The sequence below is a fragment of the Rhagoletis pomonella genome, unplaced genomic scaffold, assembly GCF_013731165.1.
Source record: "Rhagoletis pomonella isolate Grant_MI unplaced genomic scaffold, Rhpom_1.0 Rhpom_scaffold_00004, whole genome shotgun sequence".
Classification (NCBI taxonomy): Eukaryota; Metazoa; Arthropoda; class Insecta; order Diptera; family Tephritidae; genus Rhagoletis; species Rhagoletis pomonella.
The window spans coordinates 70,079,164-70,089,276 of NW_023458558.1; positions in this window are offsets into that span (position 1 = coordinate 70,079,164).

The window sequence follows — 10,113 nt, forward strand, 5'->3', positions numbered from 1 at the left end:
GAGTACATGCGTACATAGATGAAGAAATAGATAAAGGCAAAAGTAAAAATAAAAACAAAAGCAAAGATGCGTAAAGATAAAGGCAAAAATGAAGATCAATGTAAATTTAAATACTTTACTTACTTATTTCTATTTATAAGGGCAAAGGTAAGGAAATATATACATTAGGGTGCCTATCATTTTTTTTTTTTTTTAATTTCAAGACCCTACCACCTAATATCCTTCCTGCATATAAGAAATATATCACCGGCTCCACCCACGTAACGGTAATAAAAAAAAACTCAAAGCTAGCTATTTCAAGCTATTTTTAAGCTAGCTATTTCAAAAAAAAAACTCAAATATTTTTTTTTAAGTCATTTAGTATACACATTGGGCTTAGAGGTTCCTCAAGCCCCATATTGAACATTTTTGAAATCGGACAGAAATCGCCGGCTCCACCCACGTAACGGTAATTCAAAAACAGAAACTCAAAGCTAGCTATATTTTTGGGTGAGTACGAATAATAGAGTTAAGCTTGATTATGACAACTCTGACTTACCTTAACGGAGCATAGAACTTAGAGAATCAAATGAAACAGATTTCGACGTGGCATTAAGTTCCGTGAAGTTTCGGCAACATCCATTTAACAGAATTTTTAAGTGAGAGCCGTAAGTTACGTTAGGTTGCCATAATCAGACCGTTACTCTGGACGTTGTGCCCCACAGTGATAAATGTATATTTGAAAAAGGAACAAAATCCAACGAGATGAGATAGCGAAATAAGTGTAATGATATTTTAAACCTTTTGGTTAAATCAGGGGAAATAGTCCCGTTTATTAGAATAAATAACTTGACCTTTAAAATGGCATTCAAAAATAGATGGTTACAAATTTGTTCCTTTTTTTGGCCTGAAAACAGTATGCAATGAAGTTTTTAAAAAGTTTTAAACCCATATTTTTGCTGTATGTACATCAAGGAATCCATTTCCTTTGTCGCAAGAATCGAAAAAGCATTTCATTTTAAATCGTTTTAAAAAAGATTATTACAAAAATTGACTTTGACCTCAAGACCGATCTTCAAAAGAAAAATCTTGGAACTTTTCTTCTTTTGACTTAAGATCAACGTACAATGAACTTAAGGAAAAAATATTTTAAATAATTTTCTTGGTTTTTGCGGCCGTGGAAATCGACTCCCTGATACAAGAGCAGAAGAAATATCTATTAAAACGTTAATTTCATACTAGTTTCAGGACATAAATTAATATCTGCAATATTTGAAGGTCGCTGGCGTTTAAACAGTATTAAGCACTGAGCGATTTGTATTATTGCGAAAAAAATTCGCCTTGGTATCGGGTTTCGGTACGACAATTTTTTTATTGCTTTCTTTGTAGCTACTCAGTACTTGGTTCAAAAATATCGAAACCATTACTTAACATCGAACGAAAAGTATCGAGTATGTACTTGTATTTAGTCGTATCGTTTAGTCCCTATCGGTACATTGATTATCTAACCATAAGTTCCATACTGACCGTGCACGTGCCTTAACCTACGAATTTGCACGAAAGGTATGCGCGGAGCTATTAGTCTTTCATACACGATATCAAGCTACGGTAGATGTGCAAGTATTTTAGCAACGTAAAAGCCATTGTAGGTGGATAGAGTGGGAATACACTCAGGATCAGGAGCTGATCTACAAGTGTTGCAGACTGAGTCGGTGACATTGAAAATATTTAGGAAATACTAAAAAAAAAAAACAAAATCTATAAGTGTTCTTTTCTCTTTTTTAAGAAAACGCTTAATATTTACCGTAATATTACTCAAAATTTTCTCATAATTCGCAGGGGCTACCTTTAAATCGGTTTTGAACGGTGTGTGAACAAAAACAGCTGATTTTTGGTTTCTTTAGGCCGCTTTCGTCGGCCGCTGTGGTGTAGTGGTAAGCAGTGCGCGCTTCCACTCCGCTGCGCCTGGGTTCAACCCCTGGTAAAAGCAACATCGAAAAAAAAAATAGAAAAAAGGTTTTTTCTTAACAGCGGTCGTCCCTCGGCAGGCAATGGCAAACCTCCGAGTGTATTTCTGCCATGAAAAACAGCTTCTCATAAAAATACAATCGCCGTTCGGAGTCGGCGTTAAACTGTAGGTCCCTCCTCTTTGTGTGACAACATCAAGGCGCACGCCACAAATCGAAGGAGAAGCTCGGCCAAACACTAACATATGTGTAAGCGCCAATCTATTATTATTATGATTATTATTAGGTAAATAGATTTGTTTACAGAAAAATTAATTTAAGTGGTTTTAATGGGGTATATTAATAGTCCAACTTAAGTCGACACCAAAGTTCTTTGCAGTTTGACATAATTTTCAATACAATATCTGTCAAAATATGTAAATAAAATACGTATGTTTTTGTTAAAAAAAAAGCACACGTAATTAACTATATATATTAAACGATATATTTACTAGAAAGATCATAAAAATACCTTTCATTGGATGTATAATTTTATATAGTTAGCTTTAAGGACAACAGCCAACAGCGAAATAAAACAACTGTATTGATATTTTAATATAAAATGAAAATTTTGAATAAAACCTAGCGCGTTATTTTCTTCCAAATGTTCGCCTGCGATTTTTTTTCTTTTAACATATAAAATCATATTTTAATATTTAGTGATGTTACCAAAGATTTTTTTAATATAAATCATATATTTAAATGTGTTTAAATGCTTTTTCTTATCTTGTGCATATCTTTTAATATAAACAAATTTTTAATAAAATGATTTTATTTTGACATTACATCAAAAGAAGAACTAACCATGATAAAACCATAGTAAGGTAAAACCGCTCTCTCAATTCATCGGACATGATTTTTTTTTTTGAAGTTTGCCAACATTTTAAAATCATATAAAATTGAGAGTAAAAAAAAGGAATTTTTCAAAGTTGTTGTTGTTTGAGATTGAAAATGAGAATGTGTGTGTTTGTGTGTAAAATTTTAAAATTAAATTGCTTGCAAACGTCAAGAATTTGAAGAGTTCCTCTCAGCGGTTCTACCTTCCTATTTTTTATCATGCCTGTAGCTTCCATACAGCTGACTGTTCATTTATGCGATTTTATTAAACGCTTTTATCAACTTGCAATGTTGTGTGTCCAGAAACTTTCAATGTTGTGGATCCAGAAACTTTCAATGTTGTGTGTCCGACACCATAAAACCTTTGCTTTGAAAAGTTCCTATAAAGAAGCATAGTGCATAGGGCGGCATCTGTAGTGAATAGGGCGAGGTAGATGACATCTAGATGTCGCCCTATGTACCACGTTTGCTACAGCGGAAATAGACGACACGCCATTTCTTTAAATAAAATTAATTGGTGCTCGTTTGTATATACATACATATGTAAATGCATGTGTGTGCACCTTTCTATTAATATCGTTGAATTATTTTAATATCTATTGCAAAATTTTATTCAGACAGGACTAAAAAGTAGAAAATAAATAATATAAAAAAAACTTTTTAATATACAACGCTTTTATAAAAGGACTAAAAAGTAGAAAATAATATTTCCCAGTCCCATAGAATTTGTTTTGATAACTTTTGATTTTGAAATTTTAGCAAAAGTCATTATAAACAATCTATGAAATTGAAATGAAAAGCGTGGGGCGCATGTAATACACTTGAATTGATATGAAAAGTAATATATGTATGTATGTATGTGGGTATAAGAATAACGACCGCTTAAAATCGATTTCAAAGTTCTACTTTCGCTGTAGAAATTTTAGGTCTACGTTATGTAGTTTGACTATTGTCAATTAAATCGAATGCTTTGTATTGCATGCGCTCCACGTTTTTCATTTTCAATTTCATAGATTGTTTATAATGACTTTTGCTAAAATTTCAAAATCAAAAGTTATCAAAACAAATTCTATGGGACTGAGAAATATTATTTTCTGCTTTTTAGTCCATTTATAAAAGCGTTGTATATTAAAAAGTTTTTTTTATATTATTTATTTTGTTATAACTCCTCCATCTATGCAGTTGGGAACATGAAATTTCGAAAATGGCGAAGATCGGGTCCTCCATACAACTGATTGTTCAGATATGAGATTCTTTGTTATAACTTCTCCATATATGCGGCTAGAAACATGAAATTCCGCACTATTTTCACTCATTAACTCAACAGAAAGTTTACAGTAAAATTAAAGAAAAGATCGGGTCACTATAACCTATTTATTGCCGCCATACAACTGATTGTGCAGATATGGGGTTTTACTGTAAAACTCCTTTGTTTGGATAGCTAAAACCGATAAATTTCGTAAGCTATTTTATAAATAATAATACAAATTCTACTGAGAAAATCATCAAAATATATGCTGTATAAGCTTTGTCTCTTATACCACTGGTTGTTCAGATACCATTTTTTGCAATACATATACATATCTCCTTTATGTAGGAAGCTAAACCCATTAAATTGTGTTACCGGTTTACATACCGATAACACAGCAGTGAAAATCACTTAGATTGGTGCCATATAAGGTATATCTTCCATACCTCTGATTGTTTAGATATGATTTTTTATATACATACAAGATCGCCTTCACCCGCTTCGCTGAGTGTATGAAATTTCTACGTGTTGTATTGAGTAAAATTTATTTCAAGAAAACTCAATTAAAAAACAGGAGATTTAAAATTTGTTTAACCATCTTCAAAATATTTTCAAACAAAAACTTTCTTAAACTTCTCACTTGTCATACTTTGTCAATTAACTTATCCCCTGAACTCAATTTGAGATTTTAAACAGATGGAAACCTCTTACATGTTCTAATATTGTTCGCAAAGCTCGAGAACGGTCAAACCGATAATTTTGAAATTTCGGACACCTGTTTCAGACTTCCCCAGGATGGTTATATCCTCCTAAATGCCCGGACCATTTAACAATTCACAATTTCACCCGCAAGATGGCGCCTGAGTTAAGTTATTACTAAAAATCTTATTTATGATCCACTTTGGCTAATATTCAAAATATGTATTGGCAATACTATTGCCACAAGAGGCTACCAGGTGGCACTGGAGTCACTAGTAATAATCGCCATCATCGTTAGAAAAGGTGCCGTTGATGTCAGATTAAATCGACCTGTTGCACCAATGAGTATAGCGAACGCTTGTGTGTTACAATTGGCCCAATAGATGTGATTTGCCTGTATTATTATGCGTTAAAGTTTCATTCCGAGACACCAGGGCTGAGTTGTGCAGGGGTAAATCTCATCACCACCGATAAATCAACCGCCAGAACCATTGCGCGCCTTTTAGGGTAAAGTTTAATTTTTGAAATTAATTTTTGAAAAGGTGGCAACCCTTGCGAAAGACTTAAATATTATTCAAAACTTTTAAACTAAATGTTTCTTAACAATATTTCGTTAGACAACCATATTTTAATTCTTGAGTATAGCTTTGACTTTTCAAACAGGTGGCAACCCTTTTCGAAATATATTCGAATTACAGCTTTTTAAGCCTCTTTACATCCATTTTTTAATATAATTTTCAAACAAATAACTCCCTAAATTACAGTATAAAATGTTAGTAAATATCTGCATGGAAAAGTATTCGCACACTTTTTTCGCCATCATGGAAGGATAAAAAACTGTAGGTTGTGAAATCTTCACTGCTAAAATTGGCATTTTGGAATGCTTTGACTTCGGCAAATAAGTCCGAACGAAAATAAAAAACTATACAAAGCTCTCCAAACCAACAACAAGGACCTTATACAAAATGACCTTGCTGTGTTTCACGCCTGTGGAATTATAGACTTCATGTTTTTGGAACTACTTCTGAATGGAAAAGAACCGCGCTAAAAGTACATTTTGAAAGCAACCTAGTCCACCTGGGTTGTTGAAAAATTCCAGTTTATCCTGAAAATTTCCAAATTAATTGGGGTGGAATATGAAAATCCAAGATCGTTGTACAAATAACTAAGCCGTACCCGCGGCCGCAATTAACTACATACCATTAAAAATAAGAGAATAATCGGTCCAGAGGGATTAGGGAATATTTATAATTACTAAACATGTATTAAAAAATTTATACACACTGCACAACTGCACAGGACTGAAATTTAATGGAACTATTTGTGGTTATTACCACAGTATTTGGAACATTTTTTATATATCTAAATTAAAGTTCCTTTCTTGTATTTAAATTTGTATTCTTATTTAATGAATCAAATACAAATATTTTTGTCACGAAAAACAACGATTCCAGCGTATTTTCTTTTTTAACGTCCGTTTTCCAAATCGGTCATTCTACGACGCCTACTGGACTTTTGAAATGCAGCTGGATGTATGCATTTCTATCACATGTTCAAGTTGTCCACAAACTCGGGTTCGTGTCTGACTGGCGGTCGCGCATCTAAAGCTTTTCATGCTTCTGTCTATGTATCTACATATGTACATATGTTTTATATAAGGCAAGTGCCTTTGGGTTTTCTGTGGATGGTGTCCGCAAACATAGCTGACTGTGAGTATGTATATTTGTGCATCTTTCATTCGTGCTAAACAAAAATTAGAAAACATTCAAAAGCAGCCGCAACAGCGCCACAAGTACAAACAAATTTTCACACCGTTTTACTCACCACATAGGTATTTTTAGTCTACATGCATACTCTGCAGGGAAACCCCGTACTAGTGAACCAAATTTCTAGTTCAGTACAAGATCTTTATCGCTAAAAACGAACCAGTCCAATAGTAACTAAATCCCCACCAGTCCATAAGCAGCGAAATGTGGTACTATTACAAAACTATTTTAATTCACATTTTTAAATTACATAGCGTTAGCTAAGAGTGAAAAGTTGCTAAGTTCTCCTTTTCTAAAAATGATATTTTGATGCAAGACGCAAGAACAATCCAAAATGCATCGTTTTCTAAAGGATCGAACTATATATTTTATTTCTGTTTCTATTCAGTACTACTACAAATTTTTAAAGTCCAAAATAGTCGCAAAAAATGTTGTAAGTCAAAAGGAATACAAAAAATTTTCATTCTAAATATATATCTAAGGTGATGAATTTAATGGGTCGGTTGCGGATAGCAGCGCAACCACGGATCGGTTGCTAGCTGGCAACTGGAAGGAAAATTTGCATTACGCATGGCAACTATCGTCAGTTGCTGTAGAGTTATCGATAATCGAAATTTTACAGTTTGGCAACCAGCAAGTAGCTGTAAACAAGATTTGCGAGTAAAATTAAATTATTAAAATGAAGAGTTTTAAAGAAAAGTCCGTAATAAAGCACAGTTATTTGTTTAAGAGGTAGGAAAGTGCACGAACGCGGCCTTAGTTAGGCGACATTCAAAGGATAAGCAAAAGTTAATGCTTTCAAGGTTTTTCTTTTATTATCGTTTTGTATTCACTTTCAAAACATATTCCAGACTTCCAAAAGAAGCTGTAGTATAATAACTTCAATACTTCTTATAAAAGCTTGCGCACCTTTTCGATTTTTCGCAGAAGGAAGTGCACAGCAATGACTTAAATTTGGGAACTTGGTGTGTCAATAGTTATAAAAGAGATTCTTCAGTTGATAAAGGAAAATATTTGCAATCAGTGTTGTTTCGTTAAAACCGCGTACTCCACGGAAACTAAAATTTGAAGTTATTGTTTGGTTATTTTCACCATATTCTGTAAAAGCTAACTGCATTTAAAATAGATACACAATACACAATAGATGCACTTTAAATAGATATTCGTTTGGCGGTTGTTTCGTTCGAATACGCTTTCGTTCTGCACTTCACAAATGCATTTGCATGGTTTGGAAACTCAAAAAAATAAGTGTTTTAATAGTTTACCACCTTGCGTCTGACGGCATTCGACCCTGCGACCTTCTGGAATCTAACCAATAACAGCAAGCATTTCTGAAATCTCAGCTACAGCCAAAGGTATGTAAACGTGTTTTAAATGCTCAGTTTGAATTACATTTGAAACAATCATTAAAAAAAATTTAATTCCAATTTGAAAACACATTTCTTTGAAAATAATTTATGTAAAATCGCTACTGATCTTGCTTATGACTGTGGCAACTCCTCGAAAATGTGTCAACTTTATTGCCACCAAAAAGAAAGACAGGTGGATTTGTAAAGCAAATCGGCACATTATTTGCGACCATTCCATTTTGTTAACATAAAATTAAAGCGTTTTATCGAAGTGAAAAAGTTGAGCTATTTGAATTTTTTGTGAAAATTAGTGCCTTTTATTTAAAAGCCCTACTTCCCCAGGATACAACTTTTCCATCGCGGCAAGCTAAACAAACCAAAACGACTTTAAAAATAATATTACTTTTTTCATCTGTCGATTTTTTTTTTGGTTTGGAACTGAAGAAGAAGGGATGCTCAGCGAACTAGATCCCATCTGGAAAATATAGGACTGGTTCGGAACTATCGAAAAGGAATTCGGCCGGGGGCAATCGACACCCCGAAATGTTAAATTCGCTAGTTTGGCTCGACTGGGATTCCTCACTGGGTATGTGTGCATATGTATTTAAAATTAATACATATGTATGTACGAACTTACATACGTAAATATGTACTATATACATACTATGTAGTCACTCGTAAATGTTTGTTATGAATATGAGAGTGAACATATGTATGCACACACATAAACATAGGCGTGTTGTTGTACCTGTTTTTAATATTGCATAGTACACAAACAACATAGTTATGTCACTTCAACACCCCTTTGTTCGCAAAAACATTTCGCTTCGGCCACTGTTTTCCATTATCCCCACCTTAATGCTTTCTTCATACATATACTTCACATACAGCCCTTTTGCAATTGTCTTTAGTTGTTGTTTTGAGTATTTTGTTGTGATTGTTGTTGGCTTTCAACGTCATTCTAAGCGTGTTTTGTTGCTATACAACCATATACATATGTACAAATAATTTTCGCCATTTTTCCAACTCTTTAGTTACGTATGTACCTACATACGTATGTACGTACATATCGCATCCTAAATCAAAAACAGTCACAACTCTAAAGTTTTGAAAATTATTTTTTTCCCATAAAACAATTCACATTCCGTACTTCTAACGTCCGCCAAAATATTCTTTACCTAGAAAAATACCAATAACCCTTAATCTACCGCGGAAAAACTAGCATTGCCTACCATTCGGGTAATTGGACCTCTCTGTAAGGAATAACGTGGATTCAACAGACCCGAGCTGGTAGTAATCAAAAAAGTATAGACTGCTTGAAATAAGCAAATTAAAGGATTTACGGAGCTCAAATGCATCAGACATTGGTAGAGGAACACAATAAAATCTCATTCGGGTCCATTGAACCCGGCCGGTAGACAAAGAGCTAAGGGCCCGTTGTACATTGAAAAGCAACAGTCTTTTGCCTCTTCAGAACATTTGGGATTTTTTGAGTTGTGACTATTTTTGATTTAGGGTATGATATCCTTCTTGGCATCGCTGCTGTTGTTTAGCGTTGTTTAGTTAAATACATATAGCCTTATTCATAAAAAATAAAGTAACTTTATAAAAGGTTTATAAATTGAAAAATGTATGAAAACGTCAATTTATAAAGCTCTTTAAACCTACTTTATTTTTTATGAATAAGGCCAGTAGACTTTGTAATATTTAGCTACAAAATACACCTCAGAGTATAGCATCCCTGCAGCAGGAAAACTACTAGTTGTGAACTAGAATACTACCAGTTTACTTTTCAGCCCACCTAGTTCATGTTCCATCTTTTTTCAATGTATGCGATTGATATTTCTAACATGGTGATGTCCTAAGAGACTTCAATTGTCAGGCCATGCATCAGCATCTACCAGTAGAAATACTAGAGCATCATTACCAGTTGATGAAATCGTGTGCCAATTCATACCCCGCGAAAAGCATAAGGATGCCATTTTGCTCCCGGCGCTGCAACAGTGTCAATGCCCGAGCAGAGCAGTGGCGTGGTATTACTAAGGTTCAATCCGAGGAAATTTTTTTATTTATTATTTTTTATTTACTTTTTTTAATTTAGAGCTGTAAGTCTTAAATTTCATAATCAAAAAAATTTTTAATTAGTTTCTTGTTTATAACACAAGTATTTCTTCCCATATGCATGTTTTTTCTGCATTAAAATTAGATTTTCAAATGTATTATTTATA